Source organism: Procambarus clarkii, chromosome 34 (genome assembly GCF_040958095.1).
Source record: "Procambarus clarkii isolate CNS0578487 chromosome 34, FALCON_Pclarkii_2.0, whole genome shotgun sequence".
In the NCBI taxonomy this organism is placed as follows: Eukaryota; Metazoa; Arthropoda; class Malacostraca; order Decapoda; family Cambaridae; genus Procambarus; species Procambarus clarkii.
In genome coordinates this window covers 44,144,400-44,158,193 of record NC_091183.1, presented here as the reverse complement: position 1 = coordinate 44,158,193, position 13,794 = coordinate 44,144,400, and positions in this window count along the sequence as shown.

Here is a 13,794-nt window from a genome sequence, read left to right as displayed (position 1 = left end):
TTGCAAGCCCTTCACCAATACATTATTCACCCGTGCTGTCCACTCCCCTCTGAAACCAGAACAAAATACATTTGATTTTCATCCAATCCCCATAACTTAATCACCCGTGTGACAGGTACGTTTTAGGGGGGTGGAAGCTCGACTGCTTACATGGAGCGTCGTATCTTTACGTTTCCTCTCCATTTATTAACGTTCTTTGGCTAAGAGGGAGCTATAGATAATGGTAGGAGAAGCTCTGGTAGGAGCCATACTCATGAACCAATTTGGAAAAGGTGGCAACATATTCTGAAAAGTTCAGTGAATTCAGAGTCATTCATATCACTCAAGACAAATGACTCTATTGATCAGTTGTAATTCAGTGTTGTATTATGTTGTGTATCACTCGTAATTGCTTTCACACCTACGGGTATATTGTAATTCAGATATATTAAATTATTATTTATGTGAGTTTTGTCCATTTTCTGTTCCTACTATGTCTCTCTCTCTCTCTCTCTCTCTCTCTCTCTCTCTCTCTCTCTCTCTCTCTCTCTCTCTCTCTCTCTCTCTCTCTCTCTCTCTCTCTCTCTCTCTCTCTCTCTCTCTCTCTCTCTCTCTCTTTCTCTTATAATACTCTCTTTTATTTAATACTGATAACAAACAACATTATCTTCGGGGGTGTGGAGGGCCAATCATACAAGAACATTGATGCTAAAGATGTACAGAAGCGTTTGGACAATGTTTCCATCCTCCTGATGCATCTGTTCACCTAGTGGTACAATGGAACCCGCAAGCTATGCAACTTTTGTGGCTTGTATTCTGTTTTGAGAGAAATAGAGGAATTGCGAGGATCATGTAGAAATGCTCAAACAGACCACTGGAACATTATCTAACACAAAACAGCTACAAACCAAATTAGATTTCCATTGAAATTTCCATTGAAACAGTGCAGAAGAAGTTGTTCAACACACTAGACATGATCTTACGAGTCATAAATAAATAAATCCACACCCTAAGTAAGACAGAAATGTGCAACACCTAGTGAGCTTATAATGCTCGGTAATATGTTAATTGTGCGTGATGTGTATATATAAATATATATATTTATATATGTATATATTAACACGTTGTACTAGTCGCAGTGAGAATAGCTTGTGTTACCTCATCCCTTTGTGTGTATGGTATTGTGAATTAGTGAATGATGCTGTTTAATGCCGTTTGCCTGTAAATATATATATATAGTGTGGGATGCCTTTCTTAAAGTGTTGGTAGCATATTCAGTGTAGCTTAGGCTGTGCAGGGCAGTCTCGGAGTTCCATTTATATTCATGAAACTACATTAGTTCACTTCAGCTTGTCAGAGGAAGCGGATATGTTGCTTTTCTAAATAAATGAAGCTCTGCTAGTAATGTTATAGTAAATGATAGGATGTATCTAAGCGTTTTCACTGTAAAAAAAAAAATCAGTATCAGTCATTTATAAACAGAATTTACCTCTCGTACTTCATATTTACCTTGAAATACGTATTCTTATTACGAGACAATATTCATGCCTTTGGGGATGGGGAAGGTTGATGATTAGTGTCAAGGCGGCTAATCATCTTACTAACGATTTCGTCAAGGTTGTTATTTCTGTAATTATTAATTCTGTCTGTCCTCGGTCTGAGGTAGTCCGAACACGCATTCATCAATTTTTAACGTATTGCGTAGTCAACATTGGTATTTCCTTAAAAATAACGTAATATTATTTCGTACTAGAATACGCTGAATAGATAGGCCCAACTTAGGTTGTGTTCTGTTGGATATTATTGGTATTTGCAGTACGTGGGTGAAGCATTTACAGAAGTGGGATTCGAGCAGAGGTCGTGAACGAAGCACTGCTCGAGAACAGTGCATACGTCATCAGCTGTGAGTCATGTGTAAAAGTATATTGTTTAATTCATAAACAGGGGGTTTGGCGGCTGGATTAACAAGCTTTTGGCACTTGCTGATGACAAAAATGTTGCATTATTTATAATTATTTGGCGGATACGATTGAATTCGCGGTTCAAGAGTTGCCAAGAAGAGCAGGAATGATTGTCGTGGCCTGTGCTCATGAGCACCCACAACACCTTTCCATATATAATCAGAACGTCATATTTTATCGTACAAACATTTACTCACTTCCATTTTCTTAAGACACACGACGCACTGCATCTAGACGATGAGGCACCCATTAAAACACCGAGTAATTTTTTGTATGCTACTTCACATGCATTTTCCCAACAGCTAAGCTTAAACCTTAAACCTTTGAAGTTTACTTCGAATCCTCTCCAACTGCCGTTGTTCATGTCGCTGCCGTGGAAGTACCCGCTCGGGCCGTTCGATTTTTTATTTTCGTTTACAGACGTAAAATCTCCACAACTTGAAGCAAGCGAGAGTGTAACGCGTTCATCAAGTGATAGTGGTCCCCCTCGTATCGACAGAGATCAAAGTAAACCACGAGTTTAAAGGTGAAAATTATAGTTTTAAATTCGCTTGAGATCGCAATTCACACGTTGTCTCCGCTCTCAGACTGTCACCTTAAACTATGAGAACACGTAATGCTGCATAGTTCGCCTGGAGCAGCATTATTTTACGTAATGCTGTCGTTATGAGAGCAAATGCTAAGTGTGTTGACTTGTGTTTTGTTCTTCAAAAGTAATGAAACGCCAGTATTAGATTTGTGTTTACCGAGAAATTGATGAGAGTTTGGATTTAAGATAATGTTAAAAAAGAACAGTCCCATCTATTTCTTTAAGTTTAAAACACTATAATTGCTGTATTTGAACTCCTAAAGAGAACATGTGATCGTATTTCAAAGGTGTAAATTTTTGCAGTGGGTAGTTTAAGTGCTTTAAATGTGGCAGTAATATCGCAATACATCAAGTTGACCAATGGAACAGAGAGTGTCTTCAAGGAATCAATTGCCCAACAATTCATCTCGAAAGGCGGAAAAAAAGATGTCAACTCTGCCTTAATATTCCCTCTTCACTACTATCTATGGTAAGTACAATTGCATTGTATTGTCTCTATAAGCTGATGTTTTTAATATCAAGTATTTTAGTCATAATTTCTTATTTTTTATTTACCAGGGAAAATTAAATATTTGAATAACATCATTTTCCCTACACTGAATCATATGGGTCAAAATTGGTTAAAAATTTCAGCGTTTCGATTCAAGTTCATGCTTCCAGTTTATAACGTTCAGTCCATAAAGGACGTAAATATAGGGATTACATTGTGTAAATCAATCCCTAACGTTAGAAGTCATTCAATGTAACATATACCACTTCATTCATTCGACTCTCCATTCATAAAAAGGCTCATTACACATTTAACTCTACTCGCTCTTTAATTGGCCAAGTTCCATTCATTCCATTTCACTCAGCATTATCCCGTACCTCTGTCTTCGCCTCGTATTAAGAAACCATTGAAAAAAGTCCTTCCTGAAAAAAAACATATATTATATAATACTAATTTAAATAATATTTAAATATTTTTTGTATATATAATTATATATAATATTGAAAATGATCATAATAATGGATATATGAATATTATTAATTGCTATAAATTATCTAGCCGCTATTAAAGTAGTCTACAACTAGCTTCCTTATTAATCATTGTAGACGTTATCGTTAGTGATTATCTTAAGCTGTTAAGGGTAGGAGGAAAGGTGGGGGAAGGAAGGAAGGAAACTATCAGGGGGAAAGCGCCAAGCCATTACGACTACATAGCAGGGGGGGGGGAGGGGGTGTTAGTACCAGTGTTGGATGATATATCGTGGTAGCTGGACCACTCTTGTGTGTAGCTTCAAGAATATATGTTCCAACATATACCACAACATATATTCTGGTATATGTTGGTGCAGCGTGACTTACAAGAAAGAAATGGAGATACTGTTGCCTAGACTTGACGGAGCCGAGGAAAGTGTAGCGTTCGTTTTTTTCCCCTATTAGTATGTAATTTTTAGCCATTAATTGGTATTTAGGATTGAATTGTTGACCAAACCACACACTAGAAAGTGAAGGGACGACGACGTTTCGGTCCGTCCTGGACCATTCTCAAGTCGATTGTGATTTAAGGATGTTGTTATTGTTAAAGAATCGCTACCTGGAACAAAACGTTCCAAGTAGCACGGGCTATGGTGAGCCCGTGTGATTTAAGGAGTTTTGTCTGGATTGAATTCTTTTGCTGTAGAACAATAACACCCGCAAGGGTAAGCGGCCTTATTTATATATCCAAATTATACGTATTATAATTGAACGATATCTGTAGTGGTGTAACATTTTCACAGGACATTTGTGATTAGGAGAAATGTTGAACGACTCCGTCCTGTGACTGAACGGCTGCCGTTAACACGGGTCCAGGACGGACTGGACGTGGTAGGGTCCACGTCCAGTCCAAATAAGTCCGCCTCATTTTGCTTAAATTACCCTTTTGTTTGTACTTGTCATAGATTCGTTATTCCTGTAGCTGTAAAGTGAAGCCTATTCTGATGTTGGACCAGCTTATATTTCAACCGAAATCGTTGTTAATTTCACAAACGTATCTTAAGTTTAGATTAACCAATTAGTACTTTAGGTCTACCGTTTAATTACGTAGTGATTGACTTGAATATAACCCCCACTCCCAAGGTTCAAGTGAAGGAATTTAACGATGATATTAAATCATACATACAGTCCTCCTTGAAATTATAAATGAGTAATCAAATCAATTTAAATACAGTCCACTTTAAATTAATCAAGAATTACAAATATTAATCACCGACAGATTCCTAACATTGATTGTCTTACTAGAAGGAGAATGGTCCCAAAAGTCTGGCAACGTTTCAACTCGTTCTCGCAAATTCGTAAAGTCAATATTGACTTATTAACTACGTGCATAGGTGATATACTAAACATAATACATACCCTTAAAAAGATTCATAGAAAACACCGACCTTACCTAACCTTGTTAGTATCTTAAGATAAGCATCTTATTGCTTCGTAATTACAATTATTACTTAACCTATAATAGGTATAGGTTAAGTATGTCACCTATGCACATATTTAATAAGTCAATATTGACTTATTAAATTTGCGAGAACGGGTTGAACGTTTACTATGCAAATAACGAGTAATGGTAACGATGCTATAACGACTAACGGCTCTAAGCACGAATGTGAAAGGAAAGTGACGACGTTATTATATGTTTCCTCGGTGTTCATGATTGACATTTTCCCACTTGAACCACACTTTCCTTCACCCCCCCCCCCTCACCCTCCCCCCCCCCCTTCCCTTACCTTCCTTCTTGCCTCATATTCACTCAATACCACTCTTGCTATACCATGACTGATAAGGCCACTATCATTGCATACGTGTGAGTTGAGTTGTTTTACAATATATATATATAGTCGTGATGGTCGAGTGGATTAAGGTGTCCTGTACATACCAGTTGCGTTGCTCCTGGCAGTATGGGTTCGAGTCACTTCTGGGGTGTGAGTTTTCATTTGCATATAATCCTGGGGACCATTCAGGCTTGTTCGCATATGCATATATATATATATATATATATATATATATATATATATATATATATATATATATATATATATATATATATATATATATATATATATATATATATATATATACACATACATATATAGCTGTGAAACATTTGCGGTGTAGAACTTATAACAAACTGTTTAGTTTATGGAGGTGAGTTTAGAACTCAAACTGCGTTGTACACGAGAGCCTGGAGCCAGATTCACGAGCAGTTACTCAAGTACTTACGAACGTGTACATCTTTCCTCAATCTTTGATGGCTTTGGTTACATTTATTAAACATTTTACAAGCATGAAAACTTCTCAGTCAATTGTTGTTGTTGTTATAAACAGCCTCCTGGGGCTTCCGAGCTCATTAACTGTTTAATAATTGTAAACAAAGCCGACAAAGATTGAGAAAAGATGTATAGGTTCGTAAGTGCTTGCGTGACTGCTTCGTGAATCTGGTCCCTGGTAGCATAATTAGCCACCGTTATCTTGAGGTTATCTTGAGTTGATTTCGGGGCTTTAGTGTCCCCGCGGCCCGGTCCTTGACCAGGCCTCCACCCCCAGGAAGCAGCCCGTGACAGCTGACTAACACCCAGGTACCTATTTACTGCTAGGTAACAGGGGCATAGGGTGAAAGAAACTTTGCCCATTTGTTTCTGCCTCGTGCGGGAATCGAACCCGCGCCACAGAATTACGAGTCCTGCGCGCTATCCACCAGGCTACGAGGCCCCTACGAGGCCCCTACGAGGCCCCAGGCCACCGCCTGTCAACAATCTGGACTGGTTAGCAGCCAGTCCCGGTGTCAACTCACATTATAGCAAGGCTGCCATTCCCAGAATTTGTTTTGTTTTCTTTTGTATCTACGTAACTTAGGTTTTTATTTTGTTGATTACGAAATTCTTTATTGGACCTTCCTTGTATAATTTGAAGAAATTTATTCTTTCTTTCTAAGATTGACTTTGATTTTTTTTTTACATAAAAGTTGACTCTCTCTCCTAATTCTGTATATGGATAATTGAGGATAATTATAATTGTAATTACGTGTATTATCTGAAGTGTTTCTTTATTCTTCTAAGGAGGACGAGGATTGTCACTCGCGTTTGCCTGTGGTGGACAATTGTTGTGTGTCTGTCCTCGTCTAATTTTGCTTCAGTTACCAATTTATTTGTCCTTGCCATAGCTACGTTATTCCCGTAGTTGTAAAATGAATCCCAGACATATTGTGGTAATGCATTTGGTGTCACGAGGCAGTAGTAAGATTTTGAAAAAAAAGTAGCCAATGAACTTTCATTTGCTTTCCAGTCAAAAGTCTTCCCAATGGATCAAACGTTTTTAGTTTTGTTATGGAAGAGAGAAACAAATAGTTTGTTTGAAATATTTTGTAACTGTCACACTTGCAAATCTTTTTCATGACATTGATGATATGTTGCCAAGGGATACACCACACACACACACACACACACACACACACACACACACACACACACACACACACACGAGAAACAATGGGCCGTTTCTTTCACCTTGATGCCCCTGTTACTAAATAGGTACCTGGGAGTTAGTCAGCTGTCACGGGCTGCTTCCTGGGTGTGTGTGATGTTGGGAAAAAAATAGAAGTTTGTAACAGTTGATTGACAGTTGAGAGGCGGGCCGAAAGAGCACAACTCAACCCCCGCAAGCACAACTAGGTGAATACAATTCGGTGAATACACATACACACACACACACAATCGAGCAACAGAGATATTACAAGAAAGAGATGTTGACTGCATCTATCTGGACCTAAAAAAGGCTTTCGACAGAGTTCCACATAAGAGGTTGTTCTGGAAACTGGAAAATATTGGAGGGGTGACAGGTAAGCTTCTAACGTGGATGAAAAATTTTCTGACTGATAGAAAAATGAGGGCAGTGACCAGAGGCAATGTATCGAACTGGAGAAATGTCACAAGTGGAGTACCACAGGGTTTAGTTCTTGCAACAGTGATGTTTATTGTCTACATAAATGATCTACCAGTTGGTATACAGAATTATATGAACATGTTTGCTGATGATGCTAAGATAATAGGAAGGATAAGAAACTTAGAAGATTGTCTTGCCCTTCAAGATGACCTGGACAAAATAAGTATGTGGAGCACCACTTGGCAAATGGAATTTAATGGTAATAAATGCCATGTTATGGAATGTGGAATAGAAGAACATAGACCCCACACAACCTATATATTATGTGAGAAATCTTTAAAGAATTCTGATAAAGAAAGAGATCTAGGGGTGGTTCTAGTTAGAAAACTATCACCTGAGGACCACATAAAGAATATTGTGCGAGGAGCCTATGCCACGCTTTCTAACTTCAGAATTGCTTTTAAATACATGGATGGCGATATACTAAAGAAATTGTTCACGACTTTTGTTAGGCCAAAGCTAGAATATGCAGCGGTTGTGTGGTGCCCATATCTTAAGAAGCACATCAACAAACTGGAAAAGGTGCAAAGACATGCTACTAAGTGGCTCCCAGAACTGAAGGGCAAGAGCTACGAAGAGAGGTTAGAGGCATTAAATATGCCAAAACTGGAAGACAGAAGAAAAAGAGGTGATATAATCACTACATACAAAATAGTAACAGGAATAGATAAAATCGATAGGGAAGATTTCCTGAGACCTGGAACTTTAAGAACAAAAGGTCATAGATAGAAACTAGCTAAACACAGATGCCGAAGAAATATACGAAAATTCACTTTCGCAAATAGAGTGGTAGACGGTTGGAACAAGTTAAGTGAGAAGGTGGTAGAGGCCAAGACCGTCAGTAGTTTCAAAGCGTTATATGACAAAGAGTGCTGGGAAGACGGGACACCCCGAGCGTAGCTCTCATCCTGTAACTACACTTAGGTAATTACACACACACACACATACACAAAAAAAAATAGTAACTAGTAATAAATACTAAAATAGTAAATAGTAATTAGAGAGAGATACCAGAGAACCAGGAATGAGTACGTCAGGGTGAGAAGAGAAGCAGAGAAAAATTTTGAAAATGATATAGCAAACAAAGCCAAGACCGAACCAAAGCTATTCCACAGTCACATCAGAAGGAAAACAACAGTGAAAGAACAGGTATTGAAACTTAGAACAGGCGAGGACAGGTATACAGAGAATGACAGAGAGGTGTGTGAGGAACTCAACAAGAGGTTCCAGGAGGTCTTCACAATAGAACAAGGTGAGGTCACTGTGCTAGGAGAAAGGGAGGTAAACCAGGCGGCCTTGGAGGAGTTCGAAATTACGAGAGAGGAGGTCAAGAGACACCTGCTGGATCTGGATGTTAGAAAGGCTGTTGGTCCAGATGGGATCTCACCATGGGTACTGAAAGAGTGTGCAGAGGCACTTTGCCTGCCACTCTCCATAGTGTATAGTAAGTCACTAGAGACGGGAGACCTACCAGAAATATGGAAGACGGCGAATGTGGTCCCAATATACAAAAAGGGCGACAGACAAGAGGCACTGAACTACAGGCCAGTGTCCTTGACTTGTATACCATGCAAGGTGATGGAGAAGATCGTGAGAAAAAACCTGGTAACACATCTGGAGAGAAGGGACTTCGTGACAAATCGCCAACATGGATTCAGGGAGGGTAAATCTTGCCTTACAGGCTTGATAGAATTCTACGATCAGGTGACACAGATTAAGCAAGAAAGAGAGGGCTGGGCGGACTGCATTTTCTTGGATTGTCGGAAAGCCTTTGACACAGTACCGCATAAGAGGCTGGTACATAAGCTGGAGAGACAGGCAGGTGTAGCTGGTAAGGTGCTCCAGTGGATAAGGGAGTATCTAAGCAATAGGAAGCAGAGAGTTACGGTGAGGGGTGAGACCTCCGATTGGCGTGAAGTCACCAGTGGAGTCCCACAGGGCTCTGTACTCGGTCCTATCTTGTTTCTGATATATGTAAATGATCTCCCGGAGGGTATCGATTCATTTCTCTCAATGTTTGCGGACGATGCTAAAATTATGAGAAGGATTAAAACAGAAGAGGACTGTTTGAGGCTTCAAGAAGACCTAGACAAGCTGAAGGAATGGTCGAACAAATGGTTGTTAGAGTTTAACCCAACCAAATGTAATGTAATGAAGATAGGTGTAGGGAGCAGGAGGCCAGATACAAGGTATCATCTGGGAGAGGAAATTCTTCAGGAGTCAGAGAAGGAAAAAGACTTGGGGGTTGATATCACGCCAGACCTGTCTCCTGCAGCACATATCAAGCGGATAACATCAGCGGCATATGCCAGGCTGGCCAACATACGAACGGCATTCAGAAACTTGTGTAAAGAATCATTCAGAACTTTGTATACCACATATGTCAGGCCAATCCTGGAGTATGCAGCCCCAGCATGGAGTCCATATCTAGTCAAGGATAAGACTAAACTGGAAAAGGTTCAAAGGTTTGCCACCAGACTAGTACCCGAGCTGAGAGGTATGAGCTACGAGGAGAGACTACGGGAATTAAACCTCACTTCGCTGGAAGACAGAAGAGTTAGGGGGGACATGATCACCACATTCAAGATTCTGAAGGGGATTGATAGGGTAGATAAAGACAGTCTATTTAACACAAGGGGAACACACACAAGGGGACACAGGTGGAAACTGAGTGCCCAAATGAGCCACAGAGATATTAGAAAGAACTTTTTTAGTGTCAGAGTGGTTGACAAATGGAATGCATTAGGAAGTGATGTGGTGGAGGCTGACTCCATACACAGTTTCAAGTGTAGATATGACAGAGCCCGATAGGCTCATGAATCTGTACACCTGTTGATTGACGGTTGAGAGGCGGGACCAAAGAGCCAGAGCTCAACCCCCGCAAACACAACTAGGTGAGTACAACTAGGTGAGTACACACACACACACACACACACACACACACACACACACACACACACACACACACACACACACACACACACACACACACACGTACATATATTATTTATATGTGGAGCTCTAATATGTGTCAGTAAATAGTTAATAAGTGTTTAATTAATCATGGTGGCTCAGGCACTGCCACGATGGCCAACCAGTGCCAAAGTTGATTTAATTTACGTGATAAGGTAATATATTATAGCCTGTTCTGAGTGTGGAATGAGCATAGTTAATTGGGAGGAAATGTGGAGTGAGTATTATTAGTGAGGAGGGAGAGATGAGGAGTAAATATAGATAGTTTACAGATGTGGAGTGAGCAGGAGCTATGGAGTATGGTTAACTTCGAAGAGTTGTTAAGTAGGTATGGAATTGTGTGGAGATGTAGAGTGGATGTGGATGGAATCGAGTATATGTAGAGTATGGATAGTGCTGAGAATGTGTGGCGCGAGTATGGTTAGTGTGGAAGAGATGTGGAGTGGGTATGTTAGTATGAAGAGAAGATGTGGAGAGGGTCTGGCTAGTGTGGAGAAGGTGTGGAGTGGGTATAGTTAGTGTGGAAGAGCCAGGGAGTATAGGAGATCAATACACTTTTATGGTACTCGAATGAACACTAAACATCCTCCCACACCTGATACTCGTCTACACCTGATACCCTCCCACACCTGACACTCGCATATACCTGACACCCATCCAGGCTTGTGCAGTATCCTTTTCTGGTACTAACTCATCCTAAAGATGAAATTCATTCTCTCTCTCTCTCTCTCTCTCTCTCTCTCTCTCTCTCTCTCTCTCTCTCTCTCTCTCTCTCTCTTTTTCTCTCACTATTTTACTGTTTCAATCTCTTGTTCTCGCTGGTTCTTTTTTATTTTCTTTCTACCTTTTATCCCTTGTCTTTGTATTTCTTACTTTTCCAACATATCGTTTCTCTATTTTTTCATTTGCATGTCTTTTTCTTTCTTGTTATCTCTCGTTCTGTTCCTTGTTCTCTCTCTCTCTCTTTCTTTCCCATTTATTTGTTCGCTTTATTTCTCACTCTCTCTCTTTCCCCCCCTGTTCTCTTCACATTCTCTCATACATTATTTCTTTCTAGTTCAGCTTTGATTCCATTTCTCCTTTTTTTCTCTTTTCAACAATTTCTTCAATATACTTCCTTGTCAAGCCAAACATATGATTGAAGTGCAAAAAAAAAATTGTTTTAAATTTGATGTTTAGATTTAGAAACTAAATTTGATAAACACGTTTGGAAAATAGGTTAAAGACGTGTGAAACAAGTTATTAATAAAAATGTTGACCAGACCACACACTAGAAATTGAAGGGACGACGACGTTTCGGTCCGTCCTGGACCATTCTCAAGTCGATTGTGCATTAATAAAAATATTTGGATTACACTCACCTGGAGAGATTGAAGGTGAGATTGAGAATGGACGCGAGTAGCACAACTTAGATACAAACTGAAACGACATCGAATGGGTAGACAGGCCGTGTATGTAATCCTTATTCTTATTTTCCCCTTCTCCAACCCCCCAACCACTTGGAGTGGACGGTAGAGAGAAAGTCTCGCTTCATGCAGGTCGGCGTTCAGTCCCCGACCGTCCACAAGTGGTTGGGTATGCAGGCGATGAGTCACAATAACGTGGCTAAAGTATGTTGACCAGACCACACACTAGAAGGTGAAGGGACGACGACGTTTTGGTCTGTCCTGGACCATTCTCAAGTCGAATGGTTGAGTATCATTCATTCCCCTCGTCCCAAATTCTTCCCAGTGCTATATAGTCTTAATGGTTGGGCGCTTTCCCCTGATAGTTCCATTCCATTATTTCTCCATCCTCTTGGATTGGACGGTAGAACGACGGTCTCGCTTTGTGTAGGTCGGCGTTCAATCCCCGACCGTCCACAAGTGGTTGGGCACCATTCCTTTTTCCCCCAACCCATCTGAAATACTTATCTTGACTCCATCCAAGTGATATATATATATTCGTAATGGCATAGCGCTTTCCCCTGATAAGTCCCCTTTTCCTCGTCTATCCTTCCCTCTCTCGCTATCTTCTTAGCTCTTTTTCTCTCCAAAGAGAGACAAGAATAGTGTGAGATATAAATTCCATGATTTTTGGCTATTTGTATTCTCATGTATTGAGCGAATATTGACTGTCCATCAGAGAGACGTTTTTAAACTATTACTTAAAAAAAACAAGGCTTTAATAAAGATCGTATCGCCTGTTGGTTGACATAGCAGAAGCACTACACATCAAACACATCAATAATACTTGCACCTTGGCATGTCATTCCATCATATTGACCGTGTGATAAATAAATGCCACCTTACTTCCCGCTGCCCAAGACGATCAAGGTGGATTCAACACCTAATTTTTTACATCTTGTCAAAAGGATAATATTCCTCCCTCACACCCCCCCCCCCTCTCACAGTCCTCTCGCTATAATGGGCTATATTATACTGTGATTGTTGTTTATAACTTTCTTCCCGACTGCCTTTGAAGATGTTAAGTTATATCTAGTGATATATACATCATGTCCATTATTACTCATAAATGAACTCCGACGAGTTAATGATTTTTTTTAAATTCCTTCCCGTCAGATAAAACCTAATAATTAAGCTACAATTGCTTGAATTATTTATTAAACCTCTCTCGGTGTACTCAAAATTTAATAAAAAACAAAGGCACCTTCACTGCTTGGAATGGAAAATCATCACCTTGGGATTAGTTAGTGGTTGTGAAACTCTTCACAGTTTTAAAGCAGGCGTTACCCCTCTGGATCACCACAATGAGACGCTAACACTGGAAACTATAGGGACAAATATATAGTGTCGTCCAAAATTATTGCCTATATAGCCTACCCAACTTGACGCATTTTTTTTTAATTAACCCCCCCCCCCCTCCCTTCCCGTTCTGTTTCCTAAACTTATTGGGTAATACTCTAATTCTAAATGGTTAATAATGCAAACATGCTGAACCTCCACTGGAGCTATAATTATCAGCCTGGGATGATAATAAGTTTAGTCATACACTAGTTATCTGTCATTCTAGGGAAATATTGTTATTCCATCAAAGTAACATGTTGGACGGACCAAACTGTTATGGCAGAAAACCAAAACTACATTACAGCCACTGAATACTCAATTGTGTACATACGTCACAGGCAAAATTTCTAAAATTCACAAACTAGAATGTTATGTTTTTGTTACATTATATCCCTGCTTTGCAAGTTATAGGAGAGTGACACTAAAATATTATTTTCTGCAGACTTTCTGCTTTTCAATATGTTCTCCAATAACTCGTCCCTAAATATAAATCTCTAAGCCTCTGACAATAGCATACCACTCTGGAACGTTCAGAGTTATTAGA